Source organism: Pteropus medius, unplaced genomic scaffold (assembly GCF_902729225.1).
Source record: "Pteropus medius unplaced genomic scaffold, Ma_sr-lr_union100, whole genome shotgun sequence".
In the NCBI taxonomy this organism is placed as follows: domain Eukaryota; kingdom Metazoa; phylum Chordata; class Mammalia; order Chiroptera; family Pteropodidae; genus Pteropus; species Pteropus medius.
Window position 1 is genome coordinate 3,295,278 of NW_024349222.1, and position 26,768 is coordinate 3,322,045.

Sequence of the window (26,768 nt, forward strand, 5' to 3'; positions counted from 1 at the left end):
AAACAAATCATCCTGATTGGCTGACATAATTTTCTAATGTGAAAATACTACTTTAGTGTATATTCATACAGATCGTCTTTAGAAGTCCATGACATTAACCAAGCAGTATATAAAATTATAACTTTTTTTTTACTAAATGTATTTTATAAGAAAGATTTATTAATTTTGAAGTGAAAATTTAGAATTAAAACTACTTTTAACATGGTAAAATAATACTTTAAAAATTAATGGTCATAATTAATCTCACAACATGTCATCTAAAACCATGCTAGGAGAAGAATGGGGCTATATCAAAGACCATGAATTTCTGGCCAATGCTTTGTAAACTGTTGGTTTTAGATGGCTCAAGTCTTCTCAGAAAAAGGCAGAATCTAAATTTTCAGATGACATCTGGGGGGAGGCAATATAGACTAGCAAACTGCAGTGAATGGTGGAAAATGAATCAACCAGAGGTAAATAAAAAGATTCCAGGCTTTGGTGAAGGGCCGTCTGGGATTGGACTGTGGGGTTCTGCAACGAGCCGGGACCGAAAAGCTGCTCATCCCTCAGCAGCTCATTGTTGACCTCAGAAAACCAATGGAGGAAAGAAAAGGAATTCAGAGATGAACTGTGGTTAGGAAAGTAGCCTCGAAGTGATGGACTGTGGATTTAAATGAAAAGTCAAGCAGAGCCATGCTGGGGCTGTTTGATCAAGTGTGTGTCAGCGATGTTGGACTGAGTGGTGGGAAATCCTGAGGGAGCAAAGGGAATATTTCATTAGAAGGGATTTATTCATTGTGAGGATAAGATTTAGTATGATATTAAGATTCTACTGGAGACAAACAATCTTTACAAAGTCTCTACTGCAGAAATGTGAAAAGAAGGATAACCAATACCTGATTGCATCATATATCTTTCTACTGAATACACCACAACAGCAATAAAATAATAATGGTAACCATCCTAAATTGAATATCAGGATTAACACAGGTCTTTTGTATCAGTAACTCTGATATAAAATGCATATACATATATTTGAGATAAAGAAACTGAGACTTAGAAAGGTTAGTAATTTTTCCAGGCTTACCTAGCTAATATGTGTCAGGGTGAGTTTCTCTCCCAAGATCCCCTCTTTATAAAATCTGTGAGTTTTTCTATTATTCTGTTTTTCAGTTTTTAAAACTGACAACCCAATCCCTATGCTATTATTAATATGTGTAAATTTTTTTCTGTTTTGGATAAATTTTTATAATATCGTGTAATTTCCTTCTTGTGGCATGTGTGTATATTTTGCTTTTCCATGAATTTGAAAGTAGCTCAAGTGTAGAACCCATGGTGTTTCCTTTTATGTAGGACCCATGCCTGCTAGTGTTACATTAGATTCTGATTCTGAACAAATGTTTGCTGTTATTGATATGTCAATAACTGATTTCTTCTTTTCAAAAAAGAGAAGAAAACTTACATACAAATTTCATATATAATTCTTAGCATAAGTAGTATATATAAATTTACATAACAATAGTTTGTTAGTTATATAAATTAATAAATGGAAAATTAAAAATTATTTGAATAAACTTTGTTGTTTTTCATCTACATAGGATTTTCTTTTCCCTAACAGAGAGCACCAGAGTAATGTAACATATTGTTTTCAAACATGTATTCTATGGTACACTGGTCTGGGGGCATGTGTTTATGTACAAAGGGTTTTATAGCCAAATACATTTACTGGCATGTTAATTTATAAAGACTGACTCAAAAAGAATTTAGGTTTGCCTGCCACATGAGCCATTTCTTCCCATAACAATTAGAAGATTGTTGGTAATTGGAGGAAAGCAAATGGTTTGAGCCATCTTTTCCTATAGACTATAGCTCTGGTGTTAATAATGTAGGCCTTGGCCAGATATATTTTCATTTTCTTCACTTTTCTCCTTTCTTCTCCCTGTTCCTCTCCTTCTTCTTCTACTCTTCTTCTTCTACCTCTCCCTTCTATACACACATATACATTCCCCTCTTCTCTCTCTCTTCATCATCCTAAAAACATGTGAACATTTATTTCTTTGGGTTTCCTTGTGTTTCAGTCAAAACGGGTCATTACTTTCAGTAACATATATTCTCTAAATGTATTGCCACCATAAGTGAGGTTATAATTTTTTTTTTCATACATTCAAGCAAACTCTAAACACTCCTCTCCCTCTCCCTGCTTTTGACCAGAGAGATGTCACAATTTTAAGACAATTAGGGTTCTTTTACTGGGGAATTGCTTTTCAGAAGGTAACCTTATTTTCACACTCTTGGCAGTAGAATTCTATACACAGGCTACATTTCACACATTCAAAATGTGGGCTAATTATTAAGACAAATCCAATTAGTGTTAGGCTACACCATTAGCACCATCACTTGGATATTTTTGCTGAGGGTCTTTTGGGCAAGGGCACTGGGCCACATGAAACAGTCTAAATTTCTGTCTTCTTTCGCTTCCACATAGATTGAAGACTATCTCCAACCTTAAATCTTAACTTTAACTTCAAGGAGTTTATGATGCCAATGACAAGCAGAACAGATATAGAACATTATCAAAAAAGAAAAAAGGTGGTTACCATAAGTGTCAGGCAGGAGCTTAGGCAGATGACAAGAACTGTAGAGGTTCAGAGGAAGAAAAAGTGATGGTGAGCTAGAGGCCTCAGGAGAGCTTCATGAAGAAGGTGGATCCAGAGCTGAGATCAAAGAAAGAGTAAGAATTCTTTCTTTCTAAAAATGCTTTGCTAGAGTAGTGTTTTAATGTCTTTCTGTCTTCAGTTTTGTCTTCAATCCATTCAAGCCTATAGCTAAAAGCAAACTCAACATGTCATTCCCAGACCTTGAGGATAAAACAATTAAAGCTAATGTATCACAGGAAGCTCTCCATAATAAATCCGCTTCTTATTTCTCGAAATTCACATCTTTTGTGCACGCACCTTATTTGGTCTCATTACTACTGCACAATATTTGTTATCTCATGTCATGTACAGCTGGTTAAATCTTATTTGTCCTTCTTGAACCCTTGAACATACTTCTACTACATCTGCTGCTTTCCCTAGAATGTGAGTCCTCTAAGAAAGGGACCAGTTCTTATTCATCTTTGTCTCTCGCAGAGCTGGCATGTATAAATGAGCATATGCCTTTTGTTCTCGATTATATCAAGACTAAGCCACATAATTCTTTGTCAAGTTTGATGACTGGAAATCAAACCCTATTCTCCTCTTTGCCTTTACTTTGCTGAAATGCCATTATGGGATGGTTGAAAAGAACAGCGAGTTCTAGAATATCTAGTAAAAAAATGTCGTGGGCTGGAAAATATGATGTAAATTATCAGGATTGAAAACAAAATTCTATCTCCAGCACTGGAAACATTGCAGATGGTATTGAAATGCAACTCAGAAATGTGATTTATAAAAATGATAGCAATTCTACTTCTGTTAGAAAAAGTTTTAAAGGTTTAAATACCTTTTCATGATTCTACATTACTAAAATTTAGCTAGGCTCTAAATCTCAGTAAATTTCCTTCAGTATATCCTACTTAGATTAAACCATAATCAACATCACAAATATGCCATCTCTGTCTAGACCTCTAATCTAAAAAGTCTTAAAATTGAAGACTAACCCCTCACAATATTTGATATACCTATGACCAAATTTGTTCTCATCATTCCATGACTTAGTAAAGTATATCTAAAGTCTTAGATGTCAACTTTCTTCTTTCTTGCCACATAATTTTTTTTACTCCTGCAATGCAAGTAAGAAAGTATAATAAATAGAATTACAAGTATTAAAAAAAAACAGTCTATATGTAATAATTGAAGTGTGAATGAGTACATTATTTTAGTTACCAAGAATTAAATAGTAAATATGTAAAATGATATATATTGTTATGGTATACAATAACTAAAAGTAAATGCATTATACGTGCATTTTTATAGCTGGCTGCTAGAAAATCTGAAGCATTGGAAAAGGCATCTAAGACTTTCCTAGCTCAAAATCTCGACTTCTAATAATTCTCAAACTTATACCTAATAAAAAGTCTCCTACCCTATTTCTGAACATCTCCTGGACATAATTAATGCAAATTTGATTATCAAATCTGATCTAATCTAAGATGAGGAAGTACAGTTATTATAACACAGCATCTAAGCTAACTTATAATTTTTTTTATTTAAAATAATGTTTGTTTCCTGGCATGAGTTTGCAGCACAATGAAAACATGATCCCCAGTAGCTAGGGTAGTGTTTTCTCCATCTGATCTTTCATAAAATAGAATTTTTAATCAAGCCAGAACCTTCTGAAATACATGAATTGGAGACCTTCAAAAAAAAAAATTGTCCTGCAAGGGATGGTAAATTACAGTTTGATCTCATTTGTTCTAAATTCTGTACATCATTCACCCCTGAGTTATAGTTGTCTCATCCTTGTGAGATATGTCCTATAATTCATTCTAGTCAACATGATACATTTACTACGGAAAGACTCATATCTTGGAAATAATTTGACTGTTTCAAACTGTGATTTCTAACTACTCAGAAGGTAGTTTTATTAAATGTCTTCCTAGTTGCCAAGTCTAATCATATTCTATCCAGTTCAGTCAGTGGCTGGCCTCTGTATCTGGAATGTTTTGTGAGATTTAATGAAGGGCATGATTTAAATAAAATTCTGTTATTGGACATTGAAGTTCCCCAAAATGTTTAGATTATAAAGATCAATAACAAATTCATCTTGCCTTCTCCACAGGCATTTTGTTTCTTGTTTGGAAATAGTTTCAGATTTAAAGCAAGCATTTTCTACATACGGAAGCTCAGTAACTGTGGTTTGAATATACCAGGAAGGCATTTACAGTTCGTCTAGAAACAAGTCTGTCACAAATCAGAATCAAGTAATGCCAGATGTATAGAAGTGAATGTAAATATCTGCCAGTTCTGCCACAGTATGATTTAATTAGTAACGGAGTATATTTATTTATGAGGTCACTTCCCCCTGTATTAGCTTCTGTTCACATCTTCGTTTCCCTTCCATACCAGACTATAAACATCTAGAGGGCAGGCACTGGTTCCTTCCTATTGTAGCAATCTTCACTCCTAAAACAGTACCTGGCAAATGGGAGATGCTGATAATCAAATTGATTTTTTTAAACTGCCTGGTATGTAATAGTCCTTTGATATGTATTTATGAATAAGGGAATTAATGAATTGATGAAAGAACGAATACGTACATAACATTTTCTTTCAGCAGAAATGTTTTAACAATAAACTGAGGCTTTTAACGCTTAAAAGAAAAGAATATGCACTCTATTATTCACTTTAGAAATCAGTTAAACTGAAGATTCAAATTTGAATATTGCATTTAAAACATTTGAAGCAAAATTTCTTGCCAGTATTTCCCAATTACACACTCTAATAATTCTTTAAAATAAAATCATCTTCCTACTGACAAAGAGTGACATTTCTAGTGTGCTTTAGTTGTTTGTAAATTTCACCCTGTTCTACCCATGCATCCACATTCACCTTGTCCTCTTTTTCAGTAACTCTCCCATATGTGAAAAGAAATTAAAGCAGCTACTCTTCGGTTTGCAGGTCAGATCAGATATTTTTATTGAATGAAATGCTTAAAAAGGACTATTGCAAACAATTATAATAAATATTATATTGTTTCTGTTACTGTTATCAACAGGGTAGAAAAATGCTATGGTTGTTACATTATGGTTGTTTCAAGGTCTGACTGCCTCAGAAAAGAACCAGGCACTGGCTTCTAGAGAAACACATTTTGCAGTTGTCTGATAGAAAAGTCACTACAGAATGCTGGGCGCTGGCCTGGAACACTGCATTTACCCACTTACCATCATTTGCCTTGTGCAGGCAGGACAACCCATTCTTTCATTCTTTGTGACCAGACAACAGTACCATGTATATTTACTACTGGATACATAAGAACATGCCCTGACACATTACCAACTATTCAGGTCGCCTTAACTTTTAAACAACCTCCTGCTGTTTTACTTCCACTCTCCACCTCCACAATGAGGAAGAGCAAAGGGATGTTGTCTTAATTGGAACTAAACTTAGAAGTAGCTATATACAAAGGAAACCACAGAAAGATCTTCCAGTGATTTTATAATTTCATCAGTGGTTCCAAGGATTTATTTGTAAGAACTTAATTTCACAACCTTCTAATATTCTTTGGTTTCTTTGCATGTTTATGTTCTCGTTACCTTAAGTTTATATTTACTATAGTCATTAAGACAACAGATTGTATTTTTTAACATATTTAACTCCATTAGACCAAGAGCTCCTTGTGGCACTGGTATAACTTATTTACATTGTAATATAGTGCCTAATGAAGGGTTAAACATTTAGTAGCTCCCCAATAAATATTTGCTGAATTAATGAAGGAGAGCTTTCTGCACACTATTTTCACATCACTTTCAGATGTAAAAGCCCATTCTTTGACTTTCATCTACTTTTTCAAATAACTTTGAAATTCTTTTTATCACTCTATTTAACATTTTCCTCAAAAAAATCACTCAGAAAAATATTTATTAAGATCTGCCATGTCATACATAGTGCTTTGCTTCTCAGGGCCTGTTGTATTCCCTTAATTGTCTTGAAGGAACTTAGAGTCTAGATGCAGAGACAAGACAAACTACATAAAACAATAAATTACAAAATGAAAGAATAAATGATTAAGAGTAAAATGAACACCATAAATAATATGAATATGATGTGTTCTAAGATTATGCCTAAACTAGGTCCATTCAGGAGAATCATATCTGGGAATGCCTGAGGTTCTTTGGGGACAGCTGCCAGAGTTTGTGTGTTTGAAGGACTGAGGGGCTTCCTGGGAGAATACCATCTAAACAAAGAGAATCAGTAGACAAACCTGACCTGATAACTAAGTCTTAGTCATCAGAGGGAGGAGTGATGTGATGAGCTTCTTGAATTTGTCCCTAATTTAGGAAGTTGTTCCTAACATCGTCTTTTACCACTGACTCATATGAGAATTTTAGAGAGAAAGAAAGAACTGTGACATAGAATTGGAATTACTGTATAAGATATTAATATTCATGAGACATTACTATTATAAGATATTAGGCACAAAGTTTGTGTCCTTTAATTGAGGCTTTGCCTCAGGAATACTGTTCAGTTTTGAGGAACTGGAGGGAGCAATTATTCCCTAAATAATATGATACCCGACAAGTAGTGTCTGCAGGTACCACTGGTGTGATGCAGAAGCATGAATCCTCAGTGAAGGTTGCAGTTCCTAACTGAAGTATCGGTGTTATTGATAAAGAAAGAAGAAGAATCAGAAGTGTATGGTAGTGGCTAGACATGTTTTTGAGTCCATGTTGACTCTTTTTGATGATACCGAAAATACCTGGAACAGGACTCAACCAAATGTATCAGTGAGTACAGGTGACATCCATAGTAAATATTTAAAATAAAGTGAGATAACTGAGCCATGGAACAATCTGGGAAAGCTTCATGAAGCAGGAAGAACTGAATCTAGATCAATAAGGAGAGATGAAGGTAGTGGGGAGAGAGAGTACTGAAAAATTAAAATGAGAAAAGACAAAGAAGTTTTTGTAGTCTGTATGGGAGCCCATGAACACAGTCTCTGTGTTCAGCACTATGACTGACTGTAGCTCTGTGAGCATTAAGAGAGATTGGTAGCAACTGGATTATAAGTGAATATCAGGGCCAAAACTAAAGTTGCCTCAAAAATCCAAAAACAGCAAGCAGGCTCTTGATATGAAGATTACAGAATTTCTCAAATAGTAAAATTCCCTGGAGCCATAGCCATGCAGTGAACACTTTACATATTTTATCTTTAATGTTTGAAAACTTTATAAATTATTACTATGTTTATCTTCTATAAATCAAAACTGAGGCTCAGGGAGTTTAAGTACCTTGCCCAACATGACACAGTAAAGTTTGAGCCATAGTAAAGATTCAAGACCAGATTTGTGTGGTTTTACACAGCACTAAAACATGTTGTGCCTTTTTCTACTTTGCTCTGTTCAACTCCTTGATCTCTCAGTGAGGTCAGGTTGGCCTTGAATTTTCCCCAATGTCCTGTTTCCTTGTATAAAATAGTGGTAATACCACATTTACATAAAAATAGAAAAAATATTAATGGTGGATCTCTCACTTCTTGAAATCAGTTTACTTATTTATTTTTTAATGATAGTCATTTTACCTGATGTGTTTTTAAGACATTGGCCTTGAATTTTCAGTCTTCCTATTTCAGTGCCTTGCCATGAATCTCCCAATATCACCTATACTCGAGTGGCTCCCTTTGGTATGTTAATGTTATAGGAGGTTAAGTGCCTGATGCTTTAACAAAAGACACAGTCTTGTGTTCTCAGTGACCTAGAGGCAGAGTTTGAGTTAAAGGATAAGAATGGAGAAAGGAACTAGGTTTCCTAAAGGAGGATGAATCAGGCAAAAGAAGTGTTGAAGACAGATGAAACTGAAGTTAAAGAAGGCCACCATGATGGAGGAGCATTTAGGCATAACTTGGCAAACTTATTAAACGAACTTCAGAGTAGAAAAGTCTAGCATTCCGGACTGGAAACAGACCTGACTTGGGGCCTAGGGATGAGGCCCACACAGACAGGAAATCCATGAAGGCTTTCTCTACTGCCAAATAAGGAGAAATTTCTACCTACTCTAAATACTTGTTGAGGACTTAACTTTATTAGCTTCAGGGACCATGCTAAAGTCACTCTGAATACACCTGAGAATCATCAAGGGCATAAGCTGCTGTTGTGATGAGCTATCCTGAGGAAAGAGATCAGTAGTAACTGGGAAATATTGTTCCTGAAGTTGGTTGGAAGAAATAAGCACCTTACGATGTTTATGTTGGGTGTTGCTCCCCGGAGGGCGGGGGAGGGTGGAGGTGGGAGGGTGGGCACCCGTGAGGCAGCAAGCTGCTGTGCTGCCACTTCTGACAGCTCGATGTAACTTATTTAACCATACTTTATCTTACTGAATCAGTTTGACTTAGTAAGAATAGCCTACAAAAAAAATTGCATTCTAATAAAAATGTGTGCAAATTTGTCTCGGAGGGTAGAAATAACTGGTAGATAAATCCAATTTTAAGAGGTAAATGAAAGAAAATCTTCAATTTACACAATTCAGATAACGTTATGTATGATGCTGTTTTCTTCTAATTTAAAATGGAGGGGGGCGGTACTTTTCCAAGTTATTTATGAGCTCGGTGAAAAAATTAGATTGTGCTATCAAATATATCTTGATGTCGGTTTTACCCAAACATTAGTTATGCATTTTCAAATTTCCAGTAGAAAAAAATATCTTCATAAATGGACTTTAGTTATATCTTTCAAATGTACTCTTAGAAATGGGCTGTGGAATATTACAATAAAGTTTTATATAAGGTACAGTGGCGGAACAGAGGAGAGAATAGTTGAAAATAAATTAGTCTCTTGGAAACATTATTTTGATACTTACAGTTGGAACTAATTTTGTATGCTTTGGTTACTGAGGTCATATGGTAACATGCACTCTAAAATATATTCATACATACCATCTTGTTCAGTAAATATTAATTGAAACTCCATTTTAGCTGTCAAATATACCCAATTCTCTCCATCTTCTCTGCTCTTGGATTAATGTAATAGCCTCTTTTTTTTTCTTCTTTTATATTATTTTTATTTTTTAATTAAATTTATTGGTGGTGACATTGGTTAATAAAATTATGCAGGCTTCAAGTGTACAATTCAATAATACATCTAATGTATATTGCATTGTGTGTTTACCACCCCAAGTTAAATTTCCTTCCATCACCACTTATTTGACCCCCTTTACTCTTATCTAATTCCCCTCCTTTCTCTCTGGTAATGGATAGACTGTTGTCTGTGTCTAAGAGTTTTTGTTTGTCTTGTTTGTTTGCTGCTTTCAGTTTTATAACCCACATATGAGTGTTATCATATGCTTCTCAACTTTTTCTGTCTTAATTATTTTACTTAGCCGGATAATCTCAAGATCCATCAATGTTGTCACAAATAGCAATTTTTTTTATCTCTTCTTATGGCTGAGTAATATTCCATTGTATATATGTACCACATCTTCTTTATCCAATCATTTATTGAAGGACTCTTCTGTTGCTTCCATGGCTTAACCATCATGCATAATACTGCAATGAACATCAGAGTGCATAGATATTTATATATAAATGTTTTCAAATTTGGGGGGTAGATACCAGAAGAGGAACTGGTGGGTCATATAATAATTCTAAATTTTTCGAGGAACCTCCATACTATTTTCCATAGTGGCTGTACCAATTTACATTTCCACCAACAGTGTATGAGGGTTCCTTTTTCCCCATAATCTCTTCAACACTTGGTATTTATTACTTGTCTTGTAGATGATAGCCATTCTAACAGGTATGAGGTGGTATCCCATTGTGGTTTTGATTTTCATTTCCTTCATAGCATCTTTTTATATGTCTTTTAGCCATCTGTATGTCTCCTTGGGAGAAGTGTCTATTTAGGTCCTCTGCTCATTTTTTAATGGATGTTTTTGTTGTTGTTGAGTTGTATGAGTTTTTTATATTTTGGATATTAGCCCCTTATTGGAGGCATTTTTTTGCAAATATCTTTTCCCATTCAGTTGTTTGCCTCTTTGGTCGATGGTTTCTTTTGCTGTGTAGAAGTTTTTTCGTTTGATATAGTCCCATTCATTTATTTTTGCTTTTACTTTTCCTGCCTTCGAGGTCAAATTCATAAAATTCTTTCTAAATCCAAGTTCTATGAGTTCAGTACCTATATTTTCTTATATGTACTTTATTGTTTCAGGTCTTATATATCGATCTTTGATCCATTTTGAGTTAATTTTGGTAAATGGTGACAGATAACAGTGAAGTTTCATTCTTTTGCATATGGTTTTCCTTTTTTCCCAGCACCATTTATTAAAGAGACTTTCTTTTCTACATTGTATAGTTTTGGTTCTTTTGTTGAAAATTGTCTGCCCACATATATGTGAATTGATTTCTGGGCTCTCCATTCTGTTCCATTGGTCTATGTATCTGTTTTTCTGCCATTACCATACTGTTTTGATTATTGTCACTTTGTAGTATGATTTGAAGGCAGGCAGGCATACCTCTGGCCTTGTTCTTTGTTCTCACAGTCGCTTTGGCTATTTGGAGTCTTTGTGATTCCACACAAATATGATTATTTTTTGTTTTATCTCTTAAAAATGTCATTGGGGTTTTGATGGGGATTCCATTAAATCTGTAATCTTTGGGTAATATGGCCATTTTAACTATGTTGATTCTTCCAGTCTACGAACACAAAATCTCTCTCCATTTCTTTGCATCTTCTTCAATTTCTTTTAATAATGTCTTGCAGTTTTCAATGTATAGGTCCTTCATATGCTTCATTAAGTTTATTCCTAGATATTTAATTCTTTTTGTTGTAATTACAAAAAATAATGTTTTTTTTTAAATTATTCCTTTTTCTGAGATTTCATTGTTATTGTATAAGAACGCAATGGATTTTTGTTCATTGATTTTGTATCCTGCAGCTTGACTGTATTTATTTGTTGTTTTTAATAGTTTTTTTGGTGGCATCTTTAGGATTTTCTATATAGAGAATCATTTTATCTGTTAATGACCTCTTAACTTTTCTCCATAGCTGAAGTTGGGCTCCTGCTTAATTTGTTTGCTATCAGATAGGGCTTTGGATCTGGAGAAAAGTGGAGTTTCTTTTTTGTCTATTGTTATCTAGGTAGGGTAATTACAGCATGTCTGGTGCATTTGCTAAGGAAATTACTTCTAGCCATGATGTCTGGCTTGTGAGTCTAAATACTATCATGTCAGAAGACCACAGGGCTTCTTTTAGGATTGCTCTCTAAATAGGGATGCCAGGAACTACTCATTAGGTGCAAGTATTGCTAAGGGATTAAGTCCCAGTGTTTATGTTTATGTTTGTATTTCCATTCCTCCGTGGATCTAACAGAGGCTTGGTTACCAAAATATTAAGTGACGATTTCCTTGAAGAAAAGCTTCCAGAAAGTTTTTATGGCTTCTTTTTTCAAGTGCAGAAAGTTTTAGCCCTTATCTATTTTTCTATACAAAAGGACCACTATGTGTTTTTCCCCCCACTGGCTTAGGTGATAACTAAGGCCATAAAGCCAGTGCAAATGGGATAATAAAGAGCCTCATTTATTGAGGCTGCATTCAAGAGTAAGGTGACTAGTGGGTATGAAATAAATGGTTTTTTTCAAGGACCAAGGTCTAGGAGCATGGAGACATGTGGGCAGTTCACATGATAGACAAAAACCAATTATATTGGGTCTTACGAACAAGCCGTTTTCCCTTTTAAAATAAAAGTCGGCTCACAACTATTTATTGAGCCCCTATCATGTGAGAGACATTATCCTAAGTTCTGGTGATGGCGGGGAACCAGAAATATTGATCCTAATGATGAGGATTACAAGAGGCTTATGTTTAATGAAGGGAGGCATATAATAAATGATGTAAAAAAAAAATTTAACTGACTCAAAAAGAGAAGTTAAAGGTTTTATTCAGCTTGTACACCAGAAGCACCTGAAAACAAGGTAACTCTCCAAATCAAAGCAGTGTTGGAATTTTACAAGGTGAAAAGAGGAAGGGGTGCCTGTCCTATGGTCTGGCTCAGGGACAGCTTTCAACTTCAGCTACTGTACCTCTTGCAGTTGGTATGGTTGAAGGTTGTTTTTATTGTTGCGCCTTTTGCTCAGGGTTATTGTAAAGCCATGCAAAAAACCTATCAGAACATTACTTTTGAAAACCGTTTTTATAAACCGTGGAGTTTGTTGGTTAGTCAAGGTTCAGGGGCAGGGAAAGTAGGAAAGAAAGAGGAAGAGGAATCAAAAAGGAAGAAAGGCCACATTTGAAGGCTGTTTTTGTTCTTTTGCAAAAAATATACAAATAAATAAAATATTTTCAGGGTTTGTAAATTGAATGAAGAAAGTGAATCCAGGTAAATATGGAAGAAAGTTATTAGGGAGGCATCACTAAGGAGAAGACATTCAAGTTGAAACCTGACTCTTGAGAAAGATAAAGCCAAATGAAGATACAGGAGGTTTAGCAACTACAAATGCTCTGAAGCAGGAATAAGCTAGGCATGTTCACAGAGAAGAAAGAACAAGGGAGATGTGTAAAGAAAAGTTACAGTTGGAGAGTTTGTAGGCTGTGCTTTAATATTTGGTGACATGAGAAGAGAAGATGAAGTAAAGATGCAAGAAAGTTCACACTTGATTACAATTGCTCTGAGCAGGCATCAGCCCTTGCCGCACTTGGCAGGTGTTCAGAACAGATTCTGATGGTTGTTTTGAAGTGGTGGTTCCCAAATGTCATTGTGCTTAGAAGTCATTTAGCCATTATGTTAAAATGCAGATTCTAATTCAGAGGCCTGAGACAGGGCCTGCTACTCTACTTTCTAATGAACTCAAGTCATGCTGATGATGCCAGCGGAAGAGCTATCGCGAGTAGGAAGGAGGGCTTCAGGGGCTTCTTTGGAGGCTTCTGTCTCATTTCCAATTCTCCCAAATATTTAAGGCATCAGAATTAGTGCAGCCAGGTTTTACTTTATTTCTTCTGCACCATTCACGGAACTAGGAGAAGCTATTTATTAGCCCACCTGAAACTACTAAGAGCTCCTTATAGGATTGGTTCTTGGTAGATTTGCAATGCATATTTTAAAATGATAGAGGTATTTAAATCACCTTCTCTCTAGATATCTCTAATTCAATATTTTGAGATTATTCTATTGTATGCTATTTGCAAATTCTATGCTGTCTCTGAGGATGAATAATAATTGTGAATGAAAAATGCCCAGTTTTTCATTTGCTCATTTAAAGAGCTGGTTTTCTTCATTGGGAACTCTTTAAGTTGCAGATCACAGATACTGAAACTATCTCTCCCACTATAAATATGGAAAATTCTATCTAAATTTTATTTATATATATATATATAAAATATATGTGTATATATATACGTATATACATATACATGTATATATACGTATATATACGTATACATATATATATACGTATACATATATATATACATTTTTTTTTTACTATTTCCTACAAATACAGAGCAAGGGAAAATGACTCCAGGTCAAGAAAACTATTGTAACTACTGTTGTTGAATTGTAAGACCATCACATGAATTTATAGATTGCTTAATCACTGGTGATAAGGAACAATAATTATGCTTCTAATGCCCCTACCTTAATATTTTCAATAATTCAATAATTTTTAGGAAAATATATTGTTAAAGAGCAATAGGTTCAAGACATTAAGGGGCATAATATCTGCTCAGCTACCTACTACACGTGTGAATATTGGCAAATCAGGCCCTCCTTAACTTCAAACTCCTCATCCAGATTATAGCAGTACCTCGAGTTTATTTAGGATATGCGTGTACATTGTAAGCATGGTGTCTGGTACACAGTAAGCTTTCAATAGATATTAGGAATTAATATTAGTAGTATGATTGCTAATTATTTTCCCACAAGAACAAATCCAATTCAGGAACTGGTTAGCAGAACCTTCAAAACATTCGTGACTGAAGCTCGCTTACCAGCTGCTAATTTACTTGTTTATTTCATTTGATTTTTCTTAGCTGCACATAAGGTTGGTGGGTGGCAGAAGCTTAATTTATTTGTCCCTTTTTTTGAAAATGTGGGTTTTGGCTCTCACACTATTTTGAGGCATGGCCTGGTGGTATCACTGGGGATATGCACACTTTAAGGAGGTGGGAGGATTGTGTATCTCTCCTAGTGTCTCAAGCATCTTTCTTTCTCCAAGTGATCATCATAGGTGCTAGATTGTCAGTGCTTCCAGCCAAAGGCCTCTCCTCCCACAGATTTGGAAACACATGAAAAGAACCATGATTCATGGGCTACAACTTTTTCAGCTGCTTAATACAAGCACTGATAGGCTCAGCTCCCATGTTTTCATCACCTCACAGGCTGGTGATGAAAGGGGAAAGGGCTCTTTAGTTTTCAAATAAAGTGCTTTCTGACGGTAATTGAGAACAACTGAGAGGTACCTGGAGCGATTAGGACGTTGTTCCTGTTTTCTTTGCTGGAGTCAGTGGAAAAGATGATCTGGGATCTTCAGATCCTTAGAGGTATGGCATTTGAAGTACTTTTGAATCTTTCTTTACAAACTCTCAGAGTTCCTGCTTTTCTACATTTCTTCCACTAGGCACATTTTTCTAGCAGCACTTAACTCATTGTGTTATCTTTTGTTGTGATTGTTATTGGCCTGCCTGTCATCTGCAGACTGTGTGCTGGGTTGAGGGGAAGTCTTTTGCCTTTTTAACCATTGGATCTCCAGCTCTGAGCTCTGTGCCTGGTAGACAATAAGTGTTTAAATAGCAATTGCTGGCTACATGAATGGATGGATTTATGAATGGGTGATAAATAGATGAATGGTTAGACTGATAAAATTAGGGAAAAGAAAATACTATAGTGCAGTGGATTGTGGTGCATATGGAAATATTCTTTAATTATCAAACAGACATTTGGTGGGAGGAATTATTAAAAAGAGAATTCCGAAGTTCAGAAAACTTTGCTGTCAAACTCAAGATCATAAGATTAAGCTTGAGTATCTATTTTGTCCATAAACCCCTCAAGTAAATTGAAAGAGAATTTAGAATAAAGAGAGTGTTCTTAAAAGTATAATGGAATGTCTTAAATTAAAATTAAATTTAATTTTAAATTTAATTTTAAATTATAATTAAAACATTCTGTTTATTTAAAGGTAAGGCATATTGAATCTGCAGGATATTTACACGGGCTGATAGTTTAATGTTCCATTGAGAAAAAGTGATAGAAGTTCATCCATGGACTCATTGAAATAGTGTTTATTAAAGGTCTCCTTTTTACTGGATACAATAGACTAAGAGATGACTTGATCTACATCTTAGTGCTCTGGGTCTTCACAGTTAAATCAAGAAATAGACATGAAAATAAGTAATTGTAGTAGTAGAAAAATAGAGGTATTGTCATGACACTATGAAGAAAAAAAAAGGAGGAGGTAGTCTTGTTTAACCTGCTCAGAAAAATCTAGAAAGAAAGAAAAAATGACATCTGAACTGGAACTTGAAGGATATATAGGACTTCACCATAACAAGAGAGAAAAAGAAGTTTTACTTGTACAGAGATAGTAGGGCTGGGAAGAGCAAGGAGCATTCGGGGAAGTGCAAGCACTTACGTGTAATCGTTACATTGGGCCATGGATGAGAGAAGTGAGGAATTGAGATCAGAAAGACGAGTAGAGAAAATCACTTGGGACTTGTACACCAAACTATAGATTTAAAATTTATCCCTCTATATAGAATAAATATAGTAACCAGTGCTAATTGCTTGTCTAAATATTGAGATGTAATGCCTAAAAAATATATTGTAGTTCTACTTTGACAGTTGGGAAAATGTGTTCATTGTTTATGTAGTCTTGACCTTATATACTTTTGATCATTTTGGTAAAGACAATTGATTTAAAACATAATAATGTGATTTCACTTTATACCTTTGTGTCAATTTGATCTGTCATTTTGCAAATCAGGAAAAGTCCTGAGGAGAAAATAAAGTCACCATGGTTTTATTTTAGGCAACATGAATAATCTTGTTATTCTCAAAATGGACTCATTGATAAGGTTAGGAATAAACTCTAAGGCCCTTGGTTTCCTGTACATTGACTTTCATATAAGACCATCCAGCTCAGTAAATGAAATAGCCTGCAGACCTGGAAGGTAGTGTTTCATCTTCTTAGCTATGTCATGAAAATGCTTTTCTAAGGCTATATATCACCAAGTTCTCCTGCATGACTTTAAGTATCTGTCTTATAAAATTTTCCATTTCTTACCTCAGATAACTTCACAGATTAATCCATATGTAATTTAGTTTAAAATTTTATTCCTCTTTAGTCAAATAAATGATTGATCAGATATCATCCTTTTAAAAATCAGTTTACCCAAGTTTGTTGGTACACTAGAGCAGGAGTCCCCAACCCCTGGGATGTGGACTGGTACCGGCCTGTGGCCTGTTAGAAACTGGGCTGCACAGCAGGAGGTGAGCAGAGTGAGAGAGTGAAACTTCATCTGTATTTGCAGCCGCTCCCCAGCGCTAGCATCACCACCTCAGCTCTACCTCAGATCATCAGGCATGAGATTCTCATAGGAGCACCAGTCCCTGATGCCAAAAAGATTGGGGACTGTTGCACTAGAGGAAGTACTGTAAAAACTCAAGAGCACCTCTTCAAGCTGCCTGGATTTGTTTAATATTTGCATAACCTATATTTTTAGAATGCCATATATGCGAAGCACTATGTGTTTGTATGGAAGGGGTGATATACATAAATAACACTAATATTGGCAAGTACTCATCATGGATACTGTCTTGCAAAGCATTAGTCTGAGTGGTTTTTATAACATTAACATATTTCATCCTTGTTTATTAAGTAGATACCTTTTTAAATCTTCGTTTTATCAATGAGAAAACTGAAGCTCAGAGAGATTGATAAGTAACTTGCTCAGATGATGAGGCAGAGCCAGAAGATGGAAGACCTAAGAGTTTAACTTGTGTTCTCTGGGTCTAGAGTCTGTGCTCTTAGACATTATGCCAGACTCCTGTCCTGGAAGGAAACCAGGACCCCCTGGAACCCACATCAAGAGGACAGGTCATGAAGAACTACTTCAGGAATTCAGAGTAGGAAGAGAGAGTTCCTGTCTGGGGTGATCATGAAGGGTTCATAAAAGACGATACATTGTAACTGGCCTAAAGAATTGGAATTTTGTCAGGTGGAGGTTAAGATGACACTGCAGATAGGAATTGCTATCAGCAACAGCACCAAGGTGAAAGAGCACAGATTTGGAGGACAATGCATGAAGCATTTTGTCAGGAGTTTAGTGGAAAGTCTTTGTTAAAAGACAGGAGGAAAGTTATTAGAAGGGAAGTTGTAGAAAATTCTAGAAAAACTACAAGCCCAGATAAAAGAGCTTTAAATTCATTCTGGACATGAAGGTTTGTGATTAGAAGTTTTATTTATTTTATTTGTTTGTTTATGCAAAGGAGTTAAATGAGGGAAGATGGATTAGGCAGTATGTGTAGGATTGATTAGATGGAGAATGGGAAAGATTTGAAAAGAGAAAAAGGTTGGTATTCAAATGAATTTAAACACTGCCACAAGAACAACACGAACAAAATTTTAAAAAAAGAGAGAGAGAGTCTTATGAAGTATCTTAACTCTGCACTAAAAACTGAGATGATCCGTAACTTTGCTATAGCAGATGAAGCTCAGTTGTGAGATAATGTATTGTCCACGATACACAAATAGGACTTTTGTACCATCTGAAAATCTAGAAGAATCCATTCTTCATTTTCTCTCTGCACTCAGAATCCATGAATAACACAGTTCTTTAACTTTTCCTTTTACTTTGGTGACAGACTTGCCCAAGATAGATGTACAGAGACACATGGCTAGTACATTATTTTTAGATATCTGTGGCTGTCTTGTGGTCTGGAGTTATGATGTACGTACTACTCTGGGGTGAACATTCATAACAGTCATAACTTACTCAGGGCACAAGAGGACAGGAATGACTGAGCCAGGAGAAGATTCTCAGGCAGAACTAGACGTTCTTCCCTAAGTCCCTATCGTTTCTGAAGAGGCACACAGCAAGAATCTGAACCTAATTTGGATTTCAGCTTTCTGGTTGTACTGCCTATGCATCATGGGCCACAGGCATGGAGGTAGATATCAAGAGAAGATGAGAGAGAACCCATGAGATATACCTCTTGAGAGAACTTCAATGAAGAGAATTCTACGTCAGCTTTATGTTCACTGGACTTGAAATTATAAGGCATCTAACCAAATGTATGGTTTCTAGGAAGTTGAATTTTGAGAGACATCTAGGAGATTCCAGATTAGCTCTGTAATTGCAGGATCTGTGTGGCTTTTTCTTTCCATTAGGTGGGTCACAATTAGTTGCATCAGAGAAAATGGCAGAAAAGCTGTTCTGGAAGTTGTAACCTTTTTGTAGTAGTCTGAGTGAAGTTTATTCTTTGTGTAACATTTTAATGTTCTATCAATGTGCTGCATTAAATGACAACCTCCTTACAAAGCCCCAAAGTAAATGTCCCTCTGGGAGTATTCTATCAAATGAGGCCTTTTGGGTGATCTTGGTGCCTAATTTCACTCAAGAGGAAGCTTTAACAAGCTAGAATTTAGAAAGCATCCTGAAATTATACATAAATGGTGAATATAGTAAAGAAAAAACAGACTGAGTTTATGTGTTATTAAACTGTATCATTTTAAAACTAGTATTAAATCATTCAAATATGAGAATATAAGCTAGTGATGGAGAATGACTGCATGCTTCTCATCTTCAAACTCCATTATGATCATCTCCTATGCTGACCACCCCCCCTGCCCCGCTGCCCCTTTCCACTTTCAATGTGACTTTGTAAGGAACAGGATTGTCGGTGAGCTGACAAGCTAAAGCCGTTAAGCCTCACCAAAAGGTATTGTCAGGTACAAGTTACTTCAGGAGCTCTGACATAGGTGCTAATAAGACGAAGGCTTCGGTTTGTCTATTTATGCCATTTCACTCAATTTTTTCTTTTGCCTTTTTAAAAATTTTATTTTGAAATAATCTGAAACATACAAAAAGCTTTTAAAAAATTGTATAAAAAGTTCCCAAATTGTCTTACCCAGAATCAACTATTGTTAACATTTTGCTACTTTTGCTTTATAATTCTCTGTTTATTACATATTTTTCTGGAACAATTTGAGAGTAGGTTGCATAATTCATGCCCCTTTACCCTTTTGCTGCTTCAGTGTATATTTCTCAAAAGCAAGAATATTCTCTTATATAAATTTATTAAGGGTGATATATTATTCTATAGTCCACATTGAATTTGTTGATTATCCCAATCGTATTATTTATGTGGATAAATGTCAAAGTGTAGGATCCAGTCATTTCATTTATTCCATTAGAAAGTTAACAAGAGCAGCTACGGGGAGACAATATTCAATATTTGAAAAAAGTCTGTAAGAGAGTCAAATTTGAGTGCCTTTTTATCCTCAGAAGAGGTATCCCATGAAGTAGTCTATTAGTCAGGGTTCTCCAGAAAAATAAGGCCAACAGGGTGTGTGTGTGTGTATGTGTGTGTGTGTGCAAAATATATTAATATATAATACATGGTAATGATGATAATGATTCAAATATTGTCATGAGCACAATGCAAATGTCATGAGCTTTCTTAGAAATTTGTAATGTCTCTATTACAAGTAGGATTGGAGCATATTTGATAAAAATAATAAAATGGAATTTATCTTTACCTAGAAGATTTTATAACCCTTCTAATTCACATCTATGCGTATGTCTATATCTATATCAATATATACTAGGCACACGTTAAAATCCTAGGGCAGGCCAGCAGGCTGGAAACTCAGCAGGAGTTGACACTGCAGTCTTGAGGCACAAATTCTTCTTCTCTAGAAAACCTTAGTTTTGGCTCTTAAGGCCTCCCTCCTGCTTGGAGGAGACCCACCCACACTGTTGAGGGTAATCTACTTAATGTCAACTGACAGTAGATGTTAGCTCATCTACAGAATAACTTCACGGCAATACCTAGATCCAAGTTGAATTAAATAACTGTCCTAGTGAACTCGGAAAACTATCAGAGTTAAACATCATTACCTATATTTCCTACATGAAATGTTCAAGACTTAGCACTGCTGTTTTTACTAAGGACATTCGCTATGCATGGCTGAGAATACCCAGTGTGTCTCACTCCAAAAACCTGTGCTTCTTCCATGGCATCCCTATTGCTCAACTTCAGCATGGTGTGATTTAGGAAGTGGTCAGTTTCCAGTCGCTGATGGTTGCAGACAAAGATTGAATGACTAGCTAGCAAGAATGTTCCAGAAATTATTCAAGCCTTAAATAAAAGCTTGAGCTGCATGGTTTTTAAATTTTCTTTTGCCTTTATGAATCTATAGTGGGTTTTGTTTGTTTGTTTTGGGTTTTCTCTTATTGGAATATAACATGTTTATGTGCAGATACCTTTGCATTAAATTAATACATCTAATCAAAATAGACAGGTAAATTGTAGCTCTGCCCCCGCCCCGCTTTTTTTCTTAGAGCCTACGTTATTTAAAGTTTTCAAAGCAGCATTTCAAACTAGTGCTATTATTTGTCAGATCTGTTAAAAGTTCATGGAGAAAAATATGAGACTTTATAGAAAAGCTGTGCTGTTCAAAATCAATTGTAAATGACTTTTATGTAAACATAAACTTTATATATCCAAATGAACCATTTGTATTCTCATGATAATTTCATGGCTCAATATCTTTTTTCTTTTTTTATTTTATAGACAATAGAACAATAATCAGAGCCCATGGTTTATCTTGATAATTATCCTCAACATCGTAAGAGTTTTATACTTTGCAGAGCATTTTAAGTAATAAATAATAATAATAATAATAATAATTGTAGAAGTGATACTCACTAAATGTTATTGTCAAGCACTTTGCCAAATGATTTATAACCATTATCTTATTCTCCACAGTAACTCAAACAGGTAAGTGCTGCTGTTGCTTCCATTTTAAGAAAAAAGAAAAGAAAAGAAAAACCACGCACAAGAAGATTAAATAATCCTAAAAGTAAGATCTTACCCAGATGATGTACAGGAGGATATTTTGTTTTCTAATTTTTGCGTGGTATCTTAACATAAATAGATTTACTTTACATATAATTTAAATTGTGAAATCTGAGTATTCGTATTTAAACAGTGATAGAGCAAAGTAATTAAATGCCTTGTTCATAATCACTAGCAAGATGGTTGCCAAATTAGAAAATTAATTTATGACCTTTTAATACCCAGTCCAAAGTGTGCACATTAAACTATATCTTCTAATAATAAAACACATAGTTATGACAGCTTAACAAATGAAATTTTTCATAGCTTAGCAAATATTAATTTTCTATATTACAGTCTGTAATTACCATCACCAGGCAATTGCATGGTTCTTTGATTCAGTAACATGTTGTCATCTAACTTTAGGGCAGGGTACTGTTTTCTCTGTCAGTGTTTTTCACCTGCTCAGGAATAAAAGGCAACTCGTTAGTCTGATTAAAAATTTTGAAACCTAAAGGAGTATTATTAGGAACATGGAAAGGACTATGTGTTCAGTTTTTTGTTTTTTTTTTCAGATTTGACTATAGTGACATTTTGTGGATATACATCTCTCATGTAGCTGAGGAAAGTCCTAATGGATTCAAATACAAGAATAGAAGTAACAAATCAAATATTGTAAATATGATGGAAATGCTATGAGTTTTCTTAGTAATTTGTGATGTCATTATTACTGGTGAGAATTAAGCACAGCTAGGAAAAAAAAGTAAAACAGAATTTATCTTTGCCTGAAAGATTTTAAAATCCCTTCCAATTCAAATAGTTTTTAATTCTGTTAGTCTTCATTTTTATGTAACAGAGAGGACTCCCCTTATTAGGCTTGCCATTGTGAACAAGTATAATTCCCATTTTATAAATTACTATATTATATAGGGATCAAATTACCTGAAATTGTAGCTTTTTTTTTACAGAATAATCTTGTATAATTCTAGAGGTATACATAATTGATCATTAAAGAGTGCCAGTGATAAAGCAGTCAAGTCTAAGGTATCTCATTATATATTTATCTGTATGCTGCTCATATTGGTACATTAAATTCTTAAGCAATCAGACCTAGGATTTTTATTGGTGATAAGGTTTCTGATGGTGCCAAAAGGTATGTTACTCAATTCTGTTCTGACAGAATTCAACATGGAAGTTATACTTCTGAATATCTAGTTGGTTTATAAAACTTGAAACCAGCTACTATTTGGCTTCTATCTCTTTAGGTAACATGTCTTTCAGTTGTTTTGTTTTTGTTTTTTGTTTTTTCATTTGTTTGTTTGTTTAGTTTTACTAACTAGTCTTTTCCTTAAACAATTCCCCTTGTTCAAGGACCAATTTATAACCTCTCCCACCCCATCTACCTCTAGTGGTCTTTTAAACCCTTTTTCTTTCATTTCCTTCAATGCATCAGTCTCTCTCTCTCTTCTGCCTTCTCTCTTTCCTATGTCTTTCATTCTCCCTCCCTCTATCCTTTCCTTCTCTTTCAAAACCTTCTTCTGTTTCCCCAGTAGGCTTTATATGGCTCACAAATCTAGATTCTAAAAAAGAAATTTATCATTGTTTCATTTAAGGCTGGGAGAAATTAATCTCCAAACCTTTCCTGGAAATTAATAAAACTATTTCCATGTTCTTCTTCTTCCAATACCACATAGAAAAAAGAAGAAAAATAAAATAATTAGACTTTCAATTAAAAGAGCTTGAATGTGTATATGTGTGTATATATCTTACCACAATCATATATTTTGGTTTAAATTAATCTCGACTGATTTTTACTTTATCCTGAGTTAAGTCCAAAATTTAGAAACTTTGTGAGTAGTATAAAAGAGAAATCGTGTACATTCTAACTGGCAGATTCAGTCAGGATTCTGGTACAAAGTCTAGGAAGATCAGCTGAGCACCTGAATAAAGCCATTTTCATCAGTGTGTGCTATGCATTGCACATGCATAGAGACTAATTCTGGCAATGATAAAATGTTTAAATAATAAAATAAAAACAAAACCCATACACATCTACATCAAAGACAAATAAAGGCGATATGGGATCAATCCTATGATTTTCTTGCTTTCAGACTTACATTTCTTAACTTATAAAATATTCACTGCAGTGTTTGAAAAGTCAAAACCATGCATGCCTAGGTTTCCAGGCTTCAGAAGAAAAAGCAATTCCTCTTGGATATGATTTATACACACTGTATAAGCTTCGGTATGGTTGGCAAGTCAGTGAACATACAGATGAGAAGGGGAAAAATAATACCTCAATGACTGTCAAAGTTGTTCCATGTTGTAGTTCACAGCTTTTATTGGGCTGTGGAATTCAGATATATTTCTAAACCTCTCTGAGAAAGCTTTCTGGTGATATATCTGTTAATCTCAACAGACAAAAAAATTCTTAGAAGATATTTTTAATGAAGCATACATAAGCCTAAGTTGAACAGAATATTAAAAGAAGAGCTGCACATTTCTAAAGGTATCAGGTGGGTGGATATATGTGTGTGCATTTTCAAAAATTTTTATGCACAGTTTTCTATCATGGTCTTTTAATGATTTGTATGAAAATGTAGGAGAGGAAAATAATTTTCCTTCTACTATCCTAAGTTCTACTGGTTGGTCTAACAATCAAATTGACACGAAACAAATTAGCAGGATAAAATAACCAAAAGTATTACATACATGTACATAGAGAAGTTACATAAGAATATGGAACCAAGGACAGATCTGGCAATTAAGGCTTGTATGCCACCTTTAGCTAAGGAGAAAGGGGAATTGTGGTTTGGGACTTCAAAGGGGAGGAAATTAATTCATATGGAGATAGAAAAGCAAATGTTTGGTAAATAAATGTTTGCTGGACCATCTTTAACAATGGAATACAGAAAATACTTTGATCAAACAGGCTTTGCCAGGTTTCTCCCTATCAGATTTAGTTCATATTAAACTGTAATTATCTATGATACTAGCTCCCTTCCTAGAGCAGGTCCTCTTATCTAAATTCTTGGGGGAAGATCAAGGTTTCTCCTGAGTCTTTTATTTCTTAAAAATAAACAGCTTAAAATAATCAATATCTCAAAAAAAAAAAATTGGTATGCCAAAATCCACTCCCTACCAACAATAAGATGTCTATTAAATTTTAGGTATCTTGTATTTATTTCTGTAGCTTTAAATTTGATCCTCTGTCCTCATCCTTAGAAAAAATAAAAGTCATAAGACTGGTTCCTCTTCTTAGATGGAAGTGAGATATTTTTCTCCTTTTTTTATAACCCTTAGTTAGAAATATATTTTTCAAGAAGTATTTTTACTACAGTGAACATATCAACCTTATTTAATATTTTTATAGCCTTTATATTCCTAAAGTGCTTTAAAATAAGCTTGATTAGATACACACTCCATCATCTAAGAAAAGAATTAATATGGGGCGTCATTATCACTTTACAGATAACATAGATGCATCATCATGAGAGTGTATTTATTAGGAAAGAGGTTATGTTACCTGTTAAAGTTGGTCTACCAAGTCAAAGGAATAAAACTTGTTATTCTGTAGCTTCTAATGTATTGTTTTGGTTGTTTAGCTTTATGTCTGCTTTTTATGAATTAATCGATGCCATAATTATCAGAAATGCTTATTCTTCAATGTAAGTATATAAAAGGATTAATGTTACATGGGCTTTACAATATAGAGAAGGAAAGGTCACTAAATAATATATTAGAACAACCATGATAACAGACCAACAAATTAAATCTAACGGTAAAGATCAGCATTTTTTGGGTAAACCTAATAAAATCTTGTAGTTTATTGATGTCGCTCCACCACTGGGCAGAAATGGCTCTAGGATAAGATAGAAAGACAAAAAAAAAAAAAAGCATGTGGATCAGAGAGGGTTGCTGAAACACATGTGGAAATCAAGGTAGCTCAAAGTAAAGCTGTAAGTACAAATATAAATCAATCCAACATTGCCAAAATGTTATGTTATATTTGGAATTATTTTGTTACTAAATTGTAAAGAAACCAAGATTGTTTCTTCTAAACTCTGAATTAGAGACTTCTGGTAGTCATAATTACAGTGAGTTTCTAGGAGGCCATTTTCACTAATGACATCTTTTAAACCACAAAGGGTTCTTTCTCTTTTAATGACCACTCTCGGGCCGACTAGAATGGTCTTCTGTCTTGAATTATTCTAAAAGACTAGTGGACATATAGATGTATAAACATGTGACTGATACAGACAAAATGTTAGATTAAAAAAAGGCTCTTTAAAGATTTTTTTTTAATATTAAATGTGTAGTGAGTATAAGACAGGATCTATTTTGACATTTAATATCAGAATAAATTCTACTCCCAGACTTCCAATCCAAAAAACTATACAAAGATATTGACAAAGATATTTCCATAAAAATGTTGATTGCAAAATTTATTTCAGAGCAAAATAAATAAATAAAAACAACCTAAAACTCCATCTTGGGAATAGATTACATAGAAGATAATACTTTCATATGATGGAAATATGTAGCCATTAGCAATTATATTTATGAATAATTTTAATGACCCAGGAAGATGCTTCTTGTGATACATTAAGTAAAAATAAAAAAGAACAAAAATTATATACAGCAGGATATTTTATACTTTTCCATTTTCTACATATATACCTAAAAATTTTAGGAGGAAATACACCAAAACACTAAAACTTTTAGGGCTTTATGTGAAGTGTTTATTTTATTTTTATATTTTTCCAAATGTACCAAATTTTCTACAATAAGAATAAAATATTGTCTTTCAGCCTAAAATAATTACGATTTTTACTTTGTTGTTATAATTTTAATGAATCGTTTCAGTTTCTCAAACATGTCAAGGTTGTTCTTTGGTGCTGGCTATTTCTTCTGTCTAGAATGTTCTTTTCCAATTCTCATGGCTGGCTACCTTATATCCTTTTATGTCTTTATCCTTTTATGCTTAAACATCACTTTCTCAGTGAAACTTTCCAAAAATACTCTATACAATGTACCATGCCTCTATCATTCTTATCCCATTTTCTTGTTTCATTTTCTTCATGGCACTATCTGAAATTATATTATT

At 34.4% G+C, this 26,768-nt stretch overlaps 1 protein-coding gene across 8 annotated transcripts in view; it reads left to right on the forward strand.

Moving 5' to 3' along the window:
• LINGO2 (leucine rich repeat and Ig domain containing 2) overlaps positions 1-26,768 on the forward strand; it is a 1,089,314-nt gene that overhangs the window by 802,439 nt on the left and 260,107 nt on the right. The gene's annotated exons all lie outside the window — the stretch shown is intronic.